Consider the following 19,168-nt stretch of genomic DNA (forward strand, 5'->3'; position numbering starts at 1 on the left):
TGGAAAGAAATGGACATCGGTCGATATTCTGCGTTCAAATGTCTTCCATCTAGTGATACATTTCGTATTTCCTGTGTTATTTTATTCTTACTTTGCTTCCAAGAGTCGGCACTGTAGCACAGCTCAATCGTTCCCCCCACCTCCACCCCCCCCCCCTCCTCCCTGCTCAATACCCACAGCACATCGTGTACTGCTCCCACTGCAGAAGCTATTTGTGCGGGAGAGGAGATTCCACAGGTAATAGCTCTTAGGCAACAGCCGAGAGTTGGCCTTTAGGTCGTCAGCCGTGTCGAACCGCAGCAAAGGGCTTCCCTAAGTGCCCTTTGTAGTCTGTTGTGGAGTGACTGAAGTGACCCACGAGCCTCTCTAAGCTACTCAACCCTGTGTACTAATATCACGTAGTCAACTGTGTTTCTGGGCATAAAATTATGCGTGAGACAAGAAAAAGCCGACAATAGAAAAAAAGGCGTAACATATGGACTGAAGAGCTACTAGAATAGAAAAAGAGCATTAAGAACTATCAAGAGGGATAACTAGGCCAAACAACATATGTAATGTGCTCATTAAGTAAGTAGGTGCGCAGTCGAAATTACAGTGGACAACAACAAGTAAATAGCAGAAGTGAAAAAATGTTAAGACACGTCAGTCAAGAATTAATTCAGAACACTGGCAGACATACCGTAGAAACATCAGTGGTACAAAATGAAATATACCTCCAAGACAATGTAAGGCTATTGACTACATCGATAAATCAGCCAAAGTGGCAAATTTCACTTTTTTTCTCGGTGACTGGTTTCGGACTGGGATGCATTTTCAAATCATCGCAACAGAACGATATTTCCGAAAATGAAAAAACCACATCAAAGTTGTATACTTAGTATGAAGTGCAGACGTGCACTTCATAATACATATACTTCTTCTGACATGGTTTCTGCATTTTCGGAATTATCGTTTTGACTGTTTGTTAAGATGAATTGAAAATTGGTCCTGGCCCGAAAGCAGTCATCCAAGGAAAAAAAAAGTGGGATGGTTTTTCCTTGTACTTTTTAGTACAAGTTATTGATTACAATTATTCCAGCATGCTGGAAGTTCATAAAATTGATGAGTTTTGATCGCGATCCAACTAGGACCCCGATCTGAGAGAAACACAGTTTCAATATCACTGATCGTCCACAACTGAGGAATAACATGTTGAACATAAAAACAGTGGTAAAAGACAGTGACATGTAGCCAGTGTTCATTATGACGAATGACATGCAAATATTACGAACTTCTGCTGTGAAGTAAGAAAGGGTTTTTTATCGCTGCTAGTTAACACTCTTAAGCTAGTAAAAAACGACCTCACATTCTTTGTTGTTTCAACAACAGCTGTAGATTGGGGACCTCAGCTGTGAATTATTTGTTTTGGAGCAGACCGACTATTTTCATACTAATTTTGCGATTGGTTTCTCCTTTGTCTTTCTGTGGGTCTTTTTCCCGCGTTACGCGGGGTCGGCCGTGTTACTATTGATTTGGCAGTGTTAGTTGCAAAGGGTGGCGAGATGCCCTTCCTGCCACCACCCCAAACTCCCTGGGACGTAAGTAGGGTAGCCCAGCTGTCTGTGTCAAGTGTAAATCATGAAATAGTGCCAACGTGTTTCAAATGTCTATGAGTCAGGTAGCTGAGGCGGAACGTGGGTTAACAGCCCGGTATTCAGCTATCAGGGTGTGGAAAAGCGCCTAAAAACCACATACAGGCTGTGTGGCATTCCGGCTCTCGTCGTTAATCCACTGGGCGGATGCGATCCGGGACCGACGCGCCGACTCGAGTCCAGGAAGCAGCGCATTAGTGCTCTCGGCTGCGCTGGCGGGTTTTGCGATCGGTCGTCTTTGTTCTTTATTTAGAATCGATTTCGAGGTCTTTTATGGCTTCATCTTCAGGACTGTCGGAGTTCTCTGTGAGAGGAAAGAGACTGTGATGTAAGGCCGTCTGGCGCATTTGCACTTTTTAATATTTCTATCGGCCAATAGAAATCGTTAAAAACCACGTTCGAGTTGGAAAAAAGAGGGATTACGTAGCAGGACGATTTTGGAGCATCCGAGAATAGACCCACAAAAACATCGAAATTTTAAGAGAAATGTAACGTCACACAAAATTGCCAAGCATGACACTATTTTGCGTAAATCCATTAATGTAAAAGACAGACTGTTTGAGACACTAAGGTGTCTAACATTAGGTACTTTTATTGTCTTTAATATTTGGGAAAGTAACTATTACGATGACATAACATTACGCCAGATTTCGTCTTGATACACATACTCGTTCACAAGGCATTTAGGATGGACTCATAAACGCATTCCAGACACATATTTATTTGGAGGTTTTTATGTGAAAATTACTGGTAAATTCCTGAAGGTCTGTTCTCCAACACCTAATTTCTATATATAAATGTCAAAGTCCCGACTGACTGACACACTGTCTCATTATTGCCCAGCCAAAACTACTAAGGACAGGAACTCGAAATTTGCAGAGGGTATTCATCTTACACTGTAGCCGTCCATTAAGAAGGGATTTTCTTTTTAACTTCCACTCCTAACGGATCGAAATAAGATATGAAAGATGTTTTGAAACTATGTGGCTACTAAGACAATTTTGAAGGTTGTAAGAGGTCAATGATTAAGGAATATGTTGCTAGCGCACTCCAGCGGATGTAATGTCGATGGATTGCTCACGCGCTGCCTGCGATATGTAAGATATAAGAGAATCTTAGACCAGAGAGCAGTGTTGTATGCAGTAAGAGCAGTGTCTGTAGCATTAGGAGTAAGTAGCAGCAAGCAGTCGTGTGTATCGAGGTGGCTGGGCCGATCGTGGGGGAGCGATGGCAGTGCCTGAGCGTTGTAGAGAAGGTAAACGCAGCCTCGCTCAAATGTAGTATTGTTATATCAAGTCCAAAGTAAATGTTTTTTTAAAAAAATTTCTTAACAGTAATCATTCCTATAAAAATTTACTTTTGACACTCATTCATTTCAATTTAAAGAATTTACTAATTTCTCCAATCCATTGTCATCCCAATTATTGTAAAGAAAAATCTGTTGTTTCTTCTATACATGATAAATCTATCGGCCAGCATTGCACTGGGCTCTGCCAGAAAAATTTCATATAGAAGCAGATATATATGCGTTATCCGGCGACCTTGTTGAGGTAAGAATTTTCAGTTTATTCAGAATGATCTTTCAGGGCCATGACGCGGCGCTGCTGTCGTCCATAATTTACCAGTTTAAATTCACAGTCAATTATTGGAGGGTTGTAAGTGAGCCAGAATTTTTTCATTGAGAGACGTCCATAATTTACCAGTTTAAATTCACAGTCAATTATTGAAGGGTTGTAAGTGAGCCACAATTTTTTATTGAGAGATAAGTCACATTTTATTATTGATAGGTCACGGAACTTAACTGTTGGGAGGTTACGCTGAATGTGAATTATATACTCATATTTTTTACTGCTGGGAGGTTATTATACATATTATTTATCTGTGGGGACGTTACAAGGGACACCTATGAAATTGGTATTTGTTTTCCCGGTCAGCATCTCTGGCAATATAACGCCTATCACTATTAAAGAATTATTAAAGTATTTATAAAGCCACATCTATGAAAATTTGGTTCTCGGTTATGGAAGTGTTTCAATGGTTAGCAGTTCTGCTGCTAAGTGGGTGAAATAAGGGATGATACTTCTTATGAAAATATTTCATTACGAAATCTTTTTAATGCTAAATCTGTTAAAATTTGAATTTGACTTCTTGATTCACTGATTTAAGAAATTCAGCCCCTATGGGCGTGAAATAGGGTATGAAAATTTTTATGAAAATATTTCATTGAAAAAGCATTTTTGAAGTTAAATCGATAAAAATTTATAATCGTCTTCTCTGTTGGATATAGAAAAATAAACTTTCACTCTTTTTTTGAATCGAACCCCTTAGGGGATGAAATGTTTCAAGAAAATGTCATTGTGAATGCATTTTTCAAGCTAGAGTTTTGAAAATTGGTACTTGGTTTCTCGATTGGAAATTTAACCCTTAAGGGGCTGGAATAGACTCATTATTGTCTGGCCAAAACTACCAAGGATAGAAACTAGTAATTTCCAGTGCGTGTGAATCTTATACAGAAGGCATCATCTAAGAATGGGTTGTTCGATGTTCCACTTCTATTGGGGGTGAAATAGAGGATGACAGGTTTTTTTTAATGTGGTTATTAAGGCAGTTCTGAAGCTAGAACTACGAAAATTGATGCTTGGTTTCTTAGTCAGAAATAAAAAAGTGTATGTTTCAAACTTTTTGGACATTCAGATACTAAGGGGATAAAATAGGAGATGAAAATTTTTGTGTTAGGGAATGAAAGTTTCTATGGAAATTTCAGCCTAAGAACCCAAAATACAGGACTAACGAAAGACCTCCGATTTCGGCAACCAGACTCACGTTTTTATCAGAAGTCCATTCGCAAAAGACCTTACTTCTATGACCTCAGTTAGTGTGAAAAGCCAAATTGATGTTGCAATTTGTGGACAACATAAAATTCGAGTACAGAAAAGAAATCTATACGTATCGTACACTCTATACGAGCGAAATAGCGAACTAAAATAGTATAATAACATAATCAATACATACCACGTCATAAAAATTACAGATACAGCTGTATTACTTGAAGTAAAATGAAAAGTATCAGTGTTAGAAAACGACAACTTTCAGACATAACTTTTTTTCTCTTTGCTAATTAATAACTGTTATGAAATTAGTGTTGTATCCACGGACCCAACCATCCAACAAACTCGCGCACCCGCGCCCTGACCGTGACATCGTTGGCCACAGTTCCTATCGCGGCCGTCGGCGTCTCAGGGCGTTATCGCCGATGGAAGAGGTCTCGCCATGGCTGAGCTCGGGTCCTCAGCGCCTTCTGCCTTTTGCATATAAGGGGGAGCGCTGGCCACGAGACGGACACTCTGTTGTCGATTATCTATTGCTAGCCTTTCGTGGAGTTTATAGCGGAGTCATTGCAGTGTGATATTTGCTATTGTATTCGACGAGGCTCAGTACACGGTTTACTCTTGGATATTACTTGAATTTGTATTGCTGGTGCACGTTTCGTTAGAAATAAAGGTAAGTAATCTCTTCATTCTAGCTGGCGCAATTCTAGTCATTAATTATTTTTCGGCCAACACACATAGCTACATCCTGGTCACTACCCACGATTTATACAATTTGTGGTGGCTGCCCCAAAAGTACCGCCGAGGACATTGTGTTAGGGAGCTGTCACAAAAAACTAGTTTGCCTGATTCCTAAAATTGTGGATATTCTGGTAAATTTCTTCTGTAGAAGTGCTAAAAACCGTAACCATTCCAGCAAACGAACTTTGCTTCTTAGCTCCGTTCCTGTAGTCCAATAACTCTACAAGCCACAACTCTGACTATTCTTCATATAAACTACGAGCCGGCCGCTGTGACCGTGCGGTTCTAGGCGTTTCAGTCCGGGACCGCGCTGCTGCTACGGTCGCAGTTTCGAATCCTGCCTCGGGCATGGATGTGTGTCCCGCCCTTAGGTTAAGTTAGGTTTAAGTTGTTCTAAGTCTAAGGGACTGATGACCTCAGGTGTTAAGTCACATAGTGCTTAGTGCTATTTGAACACACTACTAGTAATTAAATGCCGGCCTTGGTGACCGAGCGGTTCTAAGCGCTGCAGTCAGGAAACGTGCGACCGCTACGGTCCCAGGTTCGAATCCTGCCTCGGGCATGGATGCGTGTGATGTCCTTAGGTTAGTTAGGTTTGAGTACTTCTAAGGTCTAGGGGACTGCTGACCTCAGAAGTCCCATAGTGCTCCGAGCCATTTGAACCATTTTTGATTAATTAAATGCACAATTTCGTGGCGAGTCCACTTTCTGGCAGATGTCTTCATTATTCTTTTTTACAGAGACGTCGCTGCCATTTACATCTCCATGCGCCGCCATTGTGGAAGTTGTCTCAACTGTTCCGAAAGCGCTGGTACAGATTTATAAAGCGGTGGGTTGCAGTGTTTGTGTGGCGCAATGGATAATGTGGAAGTCATTCATTTTTATAAGAAAAGAGCGAGTCTGCTCGATGACAATTTTTTCGTTTATTCATTCTGTATAACTGTAAGGTCTGTGCTGCGGTACGTTATAAAAGTCTAGAACACGGCCAGGCATGGCGCACCAAACTCCACGCAGGCAGGGTGCGAAGGCTGCGTGTGGGCTTTGACTGCGTTCGCTCATTACCGCAAGTACTCGATACTGTTCGACATTTCATTCAGTATTTCGGTATGGCAGTTTTCGACCCGCACAGCTCTCTTCAGTTCGTCAGAATAGTGATAACAGCACTGTTTACCATCCGCTGTTTATTCGTAGTACGAAGGATGTTTACAGGTTCAGTGTATGTTTTCACAGAAAACATGCACTGCCGTCAAAACCCTTTAAAAATCATTGTGAACGATAGAAGAGGGGGATGAAAATTCTCAATATCTGTATCTGCAGATTTGCTGAGCGATGATCTTACAGTTCTATTCAAAAGAAGCTAAAGATTTAGTTGACAATTAAAGAGCAAAATTTACAACGATCAACAGATGGGACACATTGTTCAGTACAACAAGAAGCAATTAGTTCTAAATGTTTGAGGCACGCAGCACATGAAGAAATTTATAGATATATATAAAGATGGTATCTGTTCTTATAAAGACTCATCGGCCATTTGACCATCTTCTTCTGTTGCTGTGCGGATGCACAAACAGTGCCCGAAGTCTTACGGGAATCGGCGAAAAGCCGCGAGTAGTGAGTATAATAGGCAGGGGCACTGTGAATATAGTGCGGGACAATAAGTTGGGAATGTGGGTCTCACGGGAGGCGTGCCAGAGATAATTCCCTGTAGTCACACTATCCTCTGTGTCCTCGGTGGCTCAGTGAGACGCCGGCACGATAGCTCAGCATGTTCGATCAGAGAGTTAGCTGCCCCTTGTAATGAAAAGATTCGGTGAATGGATCAATAATGAACTTAAACGGGGGTCAGGGGACGTCTGCCACGAACAATTGCATCGAACAAAATGAGATTAAAAAAGGTGGATAGAGCGTCTACCATGTAAGCACGAGATCTAGGATTCGAGTCCCGGTCGGGGCACGCATTTTCAACTGTTCCCGTTGACAAATATCAAAGTCTGTATGCAGCTAGGGGTATTCATTTCATTGTAAAGAAATTTATAAAGTCATATACATTATTCCACTGTCATTTGCAACAGTTTTCGATGGAGCTGAACGAAAGTATTAAGCCTCTATATATATTACTGCAAAGTACATTGGTTACCTCAAGGCACATGTTAGGAACGATTTTTCTATTTAAAACTCGCTATTGTAGGATTTCAGAAGGAAATAGCAGCGCAGGAGTGACAATTGGAACATTCGGAATGGCTTTCAGACCTCACATTTTGAATGGACTTGACTGCGCACTTGGTGTAGTGACATATAGACATCGCAAGGTGAGAAATAACTTCATTCTGATTTGATGGAGATGCATTTAAAAAGAAAATCGAGTCAATGTACGGGCAAATTATGAGAAAAGGAGTCCAGCTCCATAAAGTCACTGCCATTGGCGAAAAGACGAATTTTAAGAATTCACTGTTGACCTGAGATGATTACAACAATAGTTTTCTAGAGATTTTGTGGGTACTCTCAATCTTACATCTGTTTTCGAACTCTTTTGCGAGACTACTCGCCATTTCAAACGCCCTTGTGAATGTGCAGAAGTAACTGACTGGCCTGCTACGTAATTCTAGTTTCAACGACAAATATTTTTACTTTAAGTGCAGTTGTTATTGTGGTGCAGCGAATTATGGTAAGAAATCAATTTTATTGCCGGCCGCTGTGATCGAGCGGTTGTAGGCGCTTCATTCCGGAACCACACTGTTGCTACGCTCGCATGGATGTGAGTGATGTCCTTAGGTTAGTAAGGTTTAAGCAGTTCTCAGTCTAGGGGACTGATGACCTCAGAAGTTAAATCCCATAGTGCTCAGAGCCATTTGAACCATTTTCTTTTTTATTAGATGGTTGGAGTGGTAACCCAGTCATCAAGTTGCCTGTCTAACATATTCAGAAGGCAACAAAGATTCGATTTTCAGTATTTCATATAATTATTGTCCGCCGCTGGTAGATGAGTGGTCAGCGCGACAAAATGTCAATCCTAAGGGTCCGGGTTCGATTCCCGGCTGGGTCGGAGAATTTCTCCGCTCAGGGACTGGGTGTTGTGTTGTCCTAAACATCATCATTTCATCCCCATCGACGCGCAAGTCGCCGAAGTGGCGTCAAATCGAATGACTTGCACCCGGCGAATGGTCTTCCCGACGGGAGGCCCTAGTCACACGACATGTTTTTATATATACACTCCTGGAAATGGAAAAAAGAACACATTGACACCGGTGTGTCAGACCCACCATACTTGCTCCTGACACTGCGAGAGGGCTGTACAAGCAATGATCACACGCACGGCACAGCGGACACACCAGGAACCGCGGTGTTGGCCGTCGAATGGCGCTAGCTGCGTAGCATTTGTGCACCGCCGCCGTCAGTGTCAGCCAGTTTGCCGTGGCATACGGAGCTCCATCGCAGTCTTTAGCACTGGTAGCATGCCGCGACAGCGTGGACGTGAACCGTATGTGCAGTTGACGGACTTTGAGCGAGGGCGTATAGTGGGCATGCGGGAGGCCGGGTGGACGTACCGCCGAATTGCTCAACACGTGGGGCATGAGGTCTCCACAGTACATCGATGTTGTCGCCAGTGGTCGGCGGAAGGTGCACGTGCCCGTCGACCTGGGACCGGACCGCAGCGACGCACGGATGCACGCCAAGACCGTAGGATCCTACGCAGTGCCGTAGGGGACCGCACCGCCACTTCCCAGAAAATTAGGGACACTGTTGCTCCTTGGGTATCGGCGAGGACCATTCGCAACCGTCTCCATGAAGCTGGGCTACGGTCCCACACACCGTTAGGCCGTCTTCCGCTCACGCCCCAACATCGTGCAGCCCGCCTCCAGTGGTATCGCGACAGGCGTGAATGGAGGGACGAATGGAGACGTGTCGTCTTCAGCGATGAGAGTCGCTTCTGCCTTGGTGCCAATGATGGTCGTATGCGTGTTTGGCGCCGTGCAGGCGAGCGCCACAATCAGGACTGCATACGAACGAGGCACATAGGGCCAACACCCGGCATCATGGTGTTGGGAGCGATCTCCTACACTGGCCGTACACCTCTGGTGATCGTCGAGGGGACACTGAATAGTGCACGGTACATCCAAACCGTCATCGAACCCATCGTTCTACCATTCCTAGACCGGCAAGGGAACTTGCTGTTCCATCAGGACAATGCACGTCCGCATGTATCCCGTGCCACCCAACGTGCTCTAGAAGGTGTAAGTTAACTACCCTGGCCAGCAAGATCTCCGGATCTGTCCCCCATTGAGCATGTTTGGGACTGGATGAGGCGTCGTCTCACGCGGTCTGCACATCCAGCACGAACGCTGGTCCAACTAAGGCGCCAGGTGGAAATGGCATGGCAAGCCGTTCCACAGGACTACATGCAGCATCTTTACGATCGTCTCCATGGGAGAATAGCAGCCTGCATTGCTGCGAAAGGTGGATATACACTGTACTAGTGCCGACATTGTGCATGCTCTGTTGCCTGTGTCTATGTGCCTGTGGTTCTGTCAGTGTGATCATGTGATGTATCTGACCCCAGGAATGAGTCAATAAAGTTTCCCCTTCCTGGGACAATGAATTCACGGTGTTCTTATTTCAATTTCCAGGAGTGTATATTGACCAAATGTAAGGTTTCAGAATTTTGTCCTGATCTGCTCATTAATGGGTATAATGTTATTTTAAGGGGTAAGACAAGTATTAAAGTTAGAAACTGTGGAAGTGTCTTTAGACAGCGCAGCCCGTAATACTCAAATTACCACACATTACGGTCATAAATTCTTTGATAATGAGAGCACCTGACGACTTCCAAAACCTTAAAAAATTATTTCAAACCTTTTTAGAACTCTTTCTCACTGAGAGTCTCCGTTAAATAATGATCGGTCAAAAATTTGTCGCTTACTACATTTTCGCTGTTAGTGCAGTACATCTAGAGATAAGAAATAACATTTTAATTCATTAGTTCTTAACCAGTCTCAACACGTTTTGCAGACATTATCCACCAGTACTTAGTGGCGGATACATATGAGGGGGGAAGGTGGGTCCCCCTCCCTTTGCGGGGCCAAGTGCATTGCCACTCGCACCGCCCACGCCAGTCAGCCAACACGCTATTCGTTCGTTTCGTTCGTCAGTCTACTCGACTGAATCGAGTTATCGAATAGTTGTACTTTCCTGTGTAGCATGCGCGTCTGCGTCATCGTATTTTATACGTCTCTGTCTGGTACATAGATAGCCAACACACACCTAAGAGAAAAGTCGCGGCCATTCTAGTGATCTCGATACGTAAATTCCGTCTGGATTTTGTTCGAGAAAAGTCTCGAATGTTCTACAGAGAACCTCCGATATGTAGGTTTATAGATACGGACTATTCGCCGGAACCTAATTTACATTCAGAGGCAGGAATACACACATAAAAAAAGTTTTGCATCACCCCGGTTCCCAGAATTCCTGAAGATAGGCGTTGACTGTGGGTATTGTATCTGAGACAGCCTCTTTGACTCCCAAAAATGTAAAAAAACCATCCACGAAAAGCCGATAGCCGATAGCCGATCAGTTCCAGGAAGGAAGTACACGGCTCATGTTGTCTGTAGTTCAGCTATGCCTAGACGTTCAATTCTGCCCAACAACATGGTGAACGAATCGCTCAAGATTGGCATGGCCGATGGGTGTCGCATATGCCTTCAACCAGACAATCGTCGGAGACGTGTTTGGAGGCAAACCGGTCCGTCTTAACGCTTTAGGCTCACCGTTCAACAAGTGCAGCAAGGTGGAGGTTGCCTGCTGTCTGGGGGTCGCATTATGTGGGAGCCGACGTATGCCGCTGGTGGTCATGGAAGTTGCCGTAACGGCTGTGCGATACGTGAGTGCCATCCTCCGACCTATAGTGCTACCACGTTGCAGCATATTGGCGAGGCATTCGTATTCATGGATGACAATTCGGGCCCCCAACACGCACATCTTGTGAATGGCTTCCTTCGGGATAATGACTTCACTCGACTTGAGTGGCCAGCATGTTTTCCAGACATGAACCCTGGGATAGATTGAAAAGGGCTGTTTATGGACGACGTGACCCACCAACCACTCTGAGGGATCTACGCCGAACCACCGTTGAGGAGTGGGACAATCTGGACCAACAGTGCCTTGATGAACTTGTGGATTGTATGCCAAGACGATAGCAGGCATGCATCAGTGCAAAAGTACGAACTGCTGCGTATTAAAGTTACCAATGTGTACAGCATTTGTACCAACACCTGTGAAGGTCTCGCTGTATGATGGTATGACATCCAGTGTGTGGTTTCAAGAGCAATAAAAAGGGCGGAAATGATGTTTATGTTGATCTCTATTCCAGTTTTCTGCACAGGTTCCGAAACTGTCGGATCCCAGGTGATACATTTTTTTATGTGTATATTAAGACTGAAGAATGAATAAGTAAAAAGTCCTAGTAATAGTAAGTGCAAGTGTGAAGATTAGTCAAGAGTGAGAGTGATTAGTTGACTGTGAAGTATTAATAATAGTAATTTATCAGTAAAAATATTGTTACAAGACTCGTAACAAAACGGACTATTTGCCGTGTAGGAACCTGGTTTACATTCAGAACCAGGAATTCACACATAAAAAAAGAGACTCGTAACAATATTTTTACTAATAACGTAACAATAGTTTCCGATACCTGTCTCGTAATACGAGTTAGGTATGGAAACAATTCATGCGTATATCTTCGGCAATAGTGACTTTCGAGAAGATGCCTAAAAACACTTTGTTACTATATAGGCCCTCTATCGAGTGCACTAGGAAGGAACGGAACAGACAATAAAAGTTCCACACACATAAATTGCGGGATAGAATCTTCATTGCAGGATCGACAATACTCACTCTGACATTGATTGTCCTATTGACGATGTAATTAACCAATGAGCCAGGAAGAATAGGAGCACAGAATACATCATTTAAGGAAGAGAACCATAATTGTAACTTTTTTTATATCATAAGGTGGCATTGTCTTGTATAATGGATATAATCAGTTTAAATAAAACTTCCTTAAACTTTTCAGGTGACTTGACTATTTTTAATACGGTAAAAGTAATGGTAGCTCAAGTTGTCTTTAGCACCCCCTCCTTGAAGTTTTTCTGTATCCGCCACTGCACGACACATCGTTCAGAAGATTTGACGCCATAGACACTGGTTGGTTGAAAATCTAGTTATTAAAATGGAGTGCAAATTACGCATGCTTTTCTTATCCAGTGACTGATAACGAGATCAATTGTCGACTTACGGGAACATTTTACTATCCCACTATTGGTTTTGATTTTTTCATTATTCTATAGATGAATAATCCTAATTAATAAAACAAACGTAATTACGGTTTTGAATCTCCAGATACATAGTTTTTAAAGGCTTAACGTCAAATATTTAATATGGTGACCCGTTTGTAAAGTACTCAGGTGTTTGAAGCTGTTTTATACATGGGAGGTACATGGTTTAATGAATCAACTATGGAGGGGTAGTGATTATTGGTTAATAACTTTACTATACAACTGGCGTAGCTAACCTAATAGTTATACTGTACTCCGGGAATGCCACGGAAAATACCATCTCTCCTGCCCGACTGTGGACGTTAAGGTAAAGATTTCGATTTAAGCGTGTAGGCGGAGGTAATGTGAGCCGTATCGGTGTCCTATGTCTGCGTCCAAAAATGTAACATGAGCTACATGCAACAAATTGAGGATAATTGCACTCAATGCCACTCGGTCGCTGTTGATTTGCTGCCATATCGCTACCGTAGTCTGACAACGATACATGTTCGATTTACAGTTAACTGTGTGACGTTGGTGGCATTCGTTACGTCATATACAAAAGAAATTATATATATAATTTTATCAGCATGATACTTTCTCTCAGGGATGTTGTCTTTTCTTATAACTTTTACTTACGTGCATAAGTAAATATGAAACGGGTTCTTGAAGGGCCGCAGTTATTCATGTACCAAACTTAGATTTTGAACGTGATAACTAAACTATAATTGCCGTTAACTGAACTGTTTGTTATTTTGTTAATTTCTATTTATTGATTGCAAAGCAAGGCTATAGAGAATTTCGATTCTTGCCGTCGAGCGGCCAAGATAAACCTTACTGAACTCATGGAATCTGTATAATTTAAAAAATGAGCTTCAACGTAAATTAATTGTCTGTTGCAATTTCGAAAGGTTGCATACAACGTAATCTCTCGTATTTACATTTACTGTTAACTCTTTGAAAAATAAATTAATACTTCAGCGCTTAATGGCCGACCAGAGGTTGCATCGGGAGATGAGCTTCTCGCAGCACAAATTACGGAAAAAATGCTTATTAAAAATAATTAGCCACTGCGAGCAGTTACAAAGAAATTCAATTTGTGACAACAATAACAAGTTCATTGTATCAGAAATACAAATAACTTACATAAAATATGTGTAGCCGCTCAATGGCTGCCTTCCGTATGGCGAAAAAAAAAAACAGTGTGTCCCATAAAATACGTCCTTCCTCCTCGGCCGTACAATCGCGTACGTTTCGATCCTTTTTAATTTTCACAGACATTAAGTAAAGGTGCTACTCTTAAATTATCGCTGCATATCAGTTCTTTAAAGAACGTTAACTATACCTTTTACACTAATTATATTCATAAAATACGTTTACTACGGTTTACAACCGATAAAAATGTCAATGTTTATGTGACGTACCATCACAACTGGCAAAAATTTCTCGGTTCGTAGTATCCTATGCTCCTCTGATGTTAAAACCAAGCTGCCGTGCTTTGATTTAGATAGAGGAGAGGGTATCACCCCCAATCCAATTGGATGCTATAGCAACCTTCAATGCGACAACGACTGGAGTATGTGGAGGACAATTTTGGCTCCTTTGCCTCCGGAGGAAGTGTGTCGCTAACGGCGGAGAACGGAACGGGAAGAGATCCGCAGAGAGGGAGTAAGAAGGGTGAAGCGGATAGCTAGGGTCGGGAAGAGAACAGTCGGGCTGGAAATAGCCCACCAGCCGCAGGGCAGGACCGCGCTGATCAAAGCGCCCTCCTGGCGGGGAAGGGACGTGGCTACAGTCGTAAGGGGAATTAGCGATGCCAAGTTGGCCGCACTGCCGAGCACGCAGCTCTTAACTGCCGGCGAGGGTGTGGGGGTCAGTAAGAGAAGAAGGGGAAAAAAAAGCCGCCACATTGTAGTAGGTGGGACCGTGGGGTGGAATGGTGGAGGGGGGAGGGGGGGCGGCGTTGGCGTTGCGCGGAGCCCGTGGAAACTGAATAAAGTCGTGCGGCGCCGATACCGGCCTTCTGTGAAATTGGAATGCGGATCCGATATTGGCAAAACGGCGCCAGCAGTTACCGGGATTTAGTGCCGTGTTGGACACGAGCTGCCGGCTGGTTACGTGTCGGCCGCGATTGAATCGGCGGTCTGGCTCGCCTGACTGCCGTGTCTGACATCGTTCCACCCCCACCCCCACCCCCGCCCACCCACTCACCCACTCCCTCATACACACACACACACACACACACACTCACACACACTCACACATAAAAGCACTTACAGGAAAATTGAAACCTATATCAGTTACCGTCACACCTGCAACTAAGGGATGGGAAAAACCTACCAGTTAAAACCGATACCGGTATTTTAGTTCTCAACAACCGGTATTTTTCGGTATTCTTCTAGCTTCGGCGATAACAGCCATTATTTTTTTACTTTTAATTCATAACCGAGAAATAAACCGAAATATCAACTGGCATTGGAGCAGTGCTAAAATTTTCTGTTTTAAACACACCGCTTTAAAAAAAATTAGTAATTTTTATTCGAAAAATTTATATTTCTTTCAAATATTGCGTCATTACACAAAATGCGAAAAACTATACTCGCTTTGCTACCTAAAAACCGTCTTGATTGCAAATATTTTTATTCATATGACCGGTTTCGGTTCATTCAGAACCATCTCCAGATCTGATATTTCAGTTACAGGAGTAACCCGTCCAAATCTAGCAGTTTTCACATGCTACGTCACATCATTGATATGACGTAGCATGTGAAAACTGCTGGATTTGGACGGGTTACTCCTGTAACTGAAATATCAGATCTGGAGATGGTTCTGAATGAACGGAAACCGGTCATATGAATAAAAATATTTGCAATCATGACGGTTTTTAAGTAACATTATAATTTCACTGATTGCTGTTGTCCCAAAAGACATTATGTCTGTTTTTGCCAAGGTACTCGCTTTGCTAATAACGCTGCTGGCAGAAACACATGGCAGAAGAAATGGCACAGCGTTGCTGAGAGAATATAGTACCTGTTACCATGTGGCGTTGCCTTTAAGAGGGGTAGGACGTCAAATGGGCCGACTTGGAGCAGGAGAGACACCAAAGGACATTTTATTTTCTACTGTCTATACTTTTAAAAATAAATTCATAAAACTTTGTCAGCATGACCAAGAAGGATTCAGGATTCACACTCATAGCACTGGAAATGCAAAAACATAACAAAATAAATTTTTTCTTTACATATGAAATTTCATAATTTTTTCCACTTACTGTTGGCTGCATTTGTTGGTATAGGTACATTTTTCTTCGCAAGTAAGAGAGATTCTTGTATGAATTTTGCACAGAATACAAACCATACTTACAGGTGTATGAAACTCTAGAATTTTCCAAATCTACTTAAAACTGTGGTAAACATTGAGATAAGTAACCACAAAATTTGATTTTTTTAACATAAAGTTTAAAACGTAACAGCTCATTCATTTTTCATCAGCTAATAAGATTCATGAGTTTCAGGCACATGTAAGTATGGTTTGTATGCTGTGCAAAATTCATCGAACAGTCTCTGTTACTTATGAAGAAAAGTGTACCTATAGCAACAAATGCAGCCAACAGTAAGTGAAAAAATGATGAAATTTCACATCTAAAAAAATATTTTATTATGTTTTTGAACTTCCGCTTCAACGAGTGTGAATCCTGAATCCTTCCTGGTCATGCTGACAAAGTTTTATGAATTTACTTGTAAAAGTATAGACAGTGGAAATTAAAATGTCCTGTGGTGCCTCTCCTGCTCCAAGTCAGCCCATTTGACTTCCTACCCCCCTTACGGTACATGTGTACATGCAGCATGCAAGATTCTAGTCTCTATGGTACTTTCTCCTGTCGTCATAGTACATGAATTATATTACAGAACCGAACCACCCCTAGTCTGGAGTTACTTTGTGAAGTGTAGTATCAACCAGCTACAATGCTCCATTTGTTTTAAAAGTAGGAGGAGCCACAACCACCTTGCCCCTTCATATGAAGAGAAAACTTAAAATTTAACAATTCGTTAGTAGTTTACGATAAAAATAGGAAGTAGGTTATCCGCTGCTTGTATTTTTATACTGTGCCTTATCTGACTGACGTGTCTGACGCTGTTCCACCTATCCACCCACTCACTCACACACACTCACGCACACAGACATACACACGAACGGACTACTTGAAACGAAAAATTCATTACTTCAACCTCATTTTTCATCTTTTGACATTGAACATTCGAAATGCCCAAACAGTGGTATGATGCTCGATTCTACCACGATTTCTGAGCAGAGTTTCAAAAAATTGTCGTCATTGGAGAATGTTCAAGATTGGTCGCAGTTTTCGACCACTTTATCACTTTACGAGAAGAACAGCGAACATTTTATTTGTCTGTTCAGTTAAATATTTTGATTCTACGTATCTTGAGACGGTTCTAGGCGCTACAGTCTGGAACCGCGTGACCGCTACGGTCGCAGGTTCGAATCCTGCCTCGGGCATGGATGTGTGTGATGTCCTTATGTTAGTTACGTTTAAGTAGTTCTAAGTTATAGGGAATTGATGACCTAAGAAGTTAAGTCCCATAGTGCTCAGAGCCCTTTGAACCATTTGAGACTGTTAGAGACAAAATTGTTCAGCCTTTGTTCGATTTCTGCGTTTATTACAGGAAAATCATAGAAATAAGTAACCGAAAATCTGTTAGTGCAGGAAATGGTTATTTTGAGCAATTTTACCAGTCAGGTTAAACTGGAGGTAAGCTAAGTGACGCCACTACACTTCAAAGCGACACAGACACATGACAGCCGCGCGGGAATAGGCGAGCGGTCTTAGGCGCTGCAGTCATGGACTGTGCGGCTGGTCCCGGCGGAGGTTCGAGTCCTCCCTCGGGCATGTGTGTGTGTGTTTGTCCTTAGGATAATTTAGGTTAAGTAGTGTGTATGCTTAGGGTCTGATGACCATAGCAGTTAAGTCCCATAACATTTCACACACATTTGAACAGATCCATGACATTGTTTTTAACATATTCACCAGGTCTCTGTGATGATCAATGGGAACTTGTTACCAGTCCTTCAGTTGCTCAACGATAGAAATCTGTTTCTTCGCCACGAAGCCATACTAGTACCACTGCGTGAATGTCCTCATCGTTCGAGACACTCTTTTTCCCTCATTCCACTATGTGTTTTTTGAGCTTGCTGAAAATATCGAAACCGCTTGCTGCGAAATCTGGTCTTTCCGATCGTCTGTGTGGCGTAAGTGAAACTGTTGGCACCATTTCGCTGAACTGTGTCTGCAGCGAACTCTGAATATCACTCTGTTTTTGGTCTTAACGTGGGGCGAAATGGATTGGGTAACTCATTTGCGAAAGTCCCTTTCCAAATTTCTCTCTGACTTTTCGTACGTGTATCGACACAAGGTTTTTCTTTTTCGACTCTCGGGACGCGACCATACACCGATCTCAACAGTCGAAACTCATTTCTGACGATTCGAATGTAAGGACAGCATCACACACAATCTTCGAGTCGAAAATATCTTAATCGTGCATCTCAAGGAATTGGTTTACCTTTGGATTTTCAACGAAGAGCGAAAGAAACTGGTACATCTGCCCGTTATTGTATCGGACCCCCGCGAGCATGCAGAAGTGTCGCAGCACTACGTGGCATTGACTCGACTAATGTCTGAAGCAGTGCTGGAGGGAACTGACACCATGAATCCTGCAGGGCTGTCCGCAAATCCGTAAGAGTGAGAGGGGGTGGAGATCTCTTCTCAACAGCATGTTGCAAGGCATCCCAGATATGCTCAATAGTGTCATGTCTGTGGAGTTTGGCGGCCAGCTGAAATGTTTAAACTCAGACGTGTGTTCCTGGAGACACTCTATAGCAATTCTGGAAGTTCGGGGTATCGCATTGTCCTGTTCGAATTGCCCGTCGGAATGCACAATAGACATAAATGGATGCAGGTCATCAGACAGGATGCTTACGTACGTGTCATCTGTCAAAGTCGTCTCTGGACGTATCAGGGGTCCCATATCACTACAACTGCACACGCGCCTCGCCATTACATAGCCTCCGCCAGCTTGAACAGTCCCCTGCTGATATGCAGTGTCCTCCGATTCATGAGGTTGTCTCCATACCGGTACACATCCATCTGCTCGATACATTTTGTAATGAGACTCGTTCGACCAGGCAACATGTTTCCAGTCGTCAACAGTCCAATGTCGATGTTGCCTGGCCAGTCGAGGCGTACAGCTGCGTGTCGTGCAGCCATCAAGGTTGTACGAGTGGGCCTGTAAGGTGTCAGGTAAATCCAACACCTTCCATGAAAACCCTGACATAATAATCAAATCTACTAGTATGTCACATAGCTCCGAATAAATCGTGACATGAAATTAACCAAAGTAATACAAGTAACGAGTGAGCAAATGGAATACCACAGACTAACACAAGAATGCCTAAATGCATGTCGTACCTTCCCACCGCAAGGCAGACGCAGTTCCGAGGGGAGAAACGAGGACAGAAGCCGAGAGCAGAACCGTGTTAAGCTAGAAGGCCCTACGATAAGGGACGGACACCCACGTTGGCAGCCTACCTCCAAGTCTACCATCCGCACGTTTTAGCGTGAGACTTTTTCGTGTCTCAGGTACGT

General features: G+C 43.0%; 1 protein-coding gene across 2 annotated transcripts in view; it reads left to right on the top strand.

Moving 5' to 3' along the window:
* LOC126278174 (uncharacterized) overlaps positions 1 to 19,168 on the top strand; it is a 725,569-nt gene that overhangs the window by 607,733 nt on the left and 98,668 nt on the right. Inside the window, exon 1 of one of the 2 annotated variants that reach the window (XM_049978071.1) lies at positions 2,790 to 2,886. The exons of the other annotated variant lie outside the window; for it this stretch is intronic. The gene's annotated coding sequence lies outside the window, so the exon portion shown is untranslated. Of the gene's footprint in view, positions 1 to 2,789; positions 2,887 to 19,168 lie in introns of those variants that run through there. 2 annotated transcript variants of the gene reach the window in all.

The sequence above is a fragment of the Schistocerca gregaria genome, chromosome 6 (genome assembly GCF_023897955.1).
Source record: "Schistocerca gregaria isolate iqSchGreg1 chromosome 6, iqSchGreg1.2, whole genome shotgun sequence".
In the NCBI taxonomy this organism is placed as follows: domain Eukaryota; kingdom Metazoa; phylum Arthropoda; class Insecta; order Orthoptera; family Acrididae; genus Schistocerca; species Schistocerca gregaria.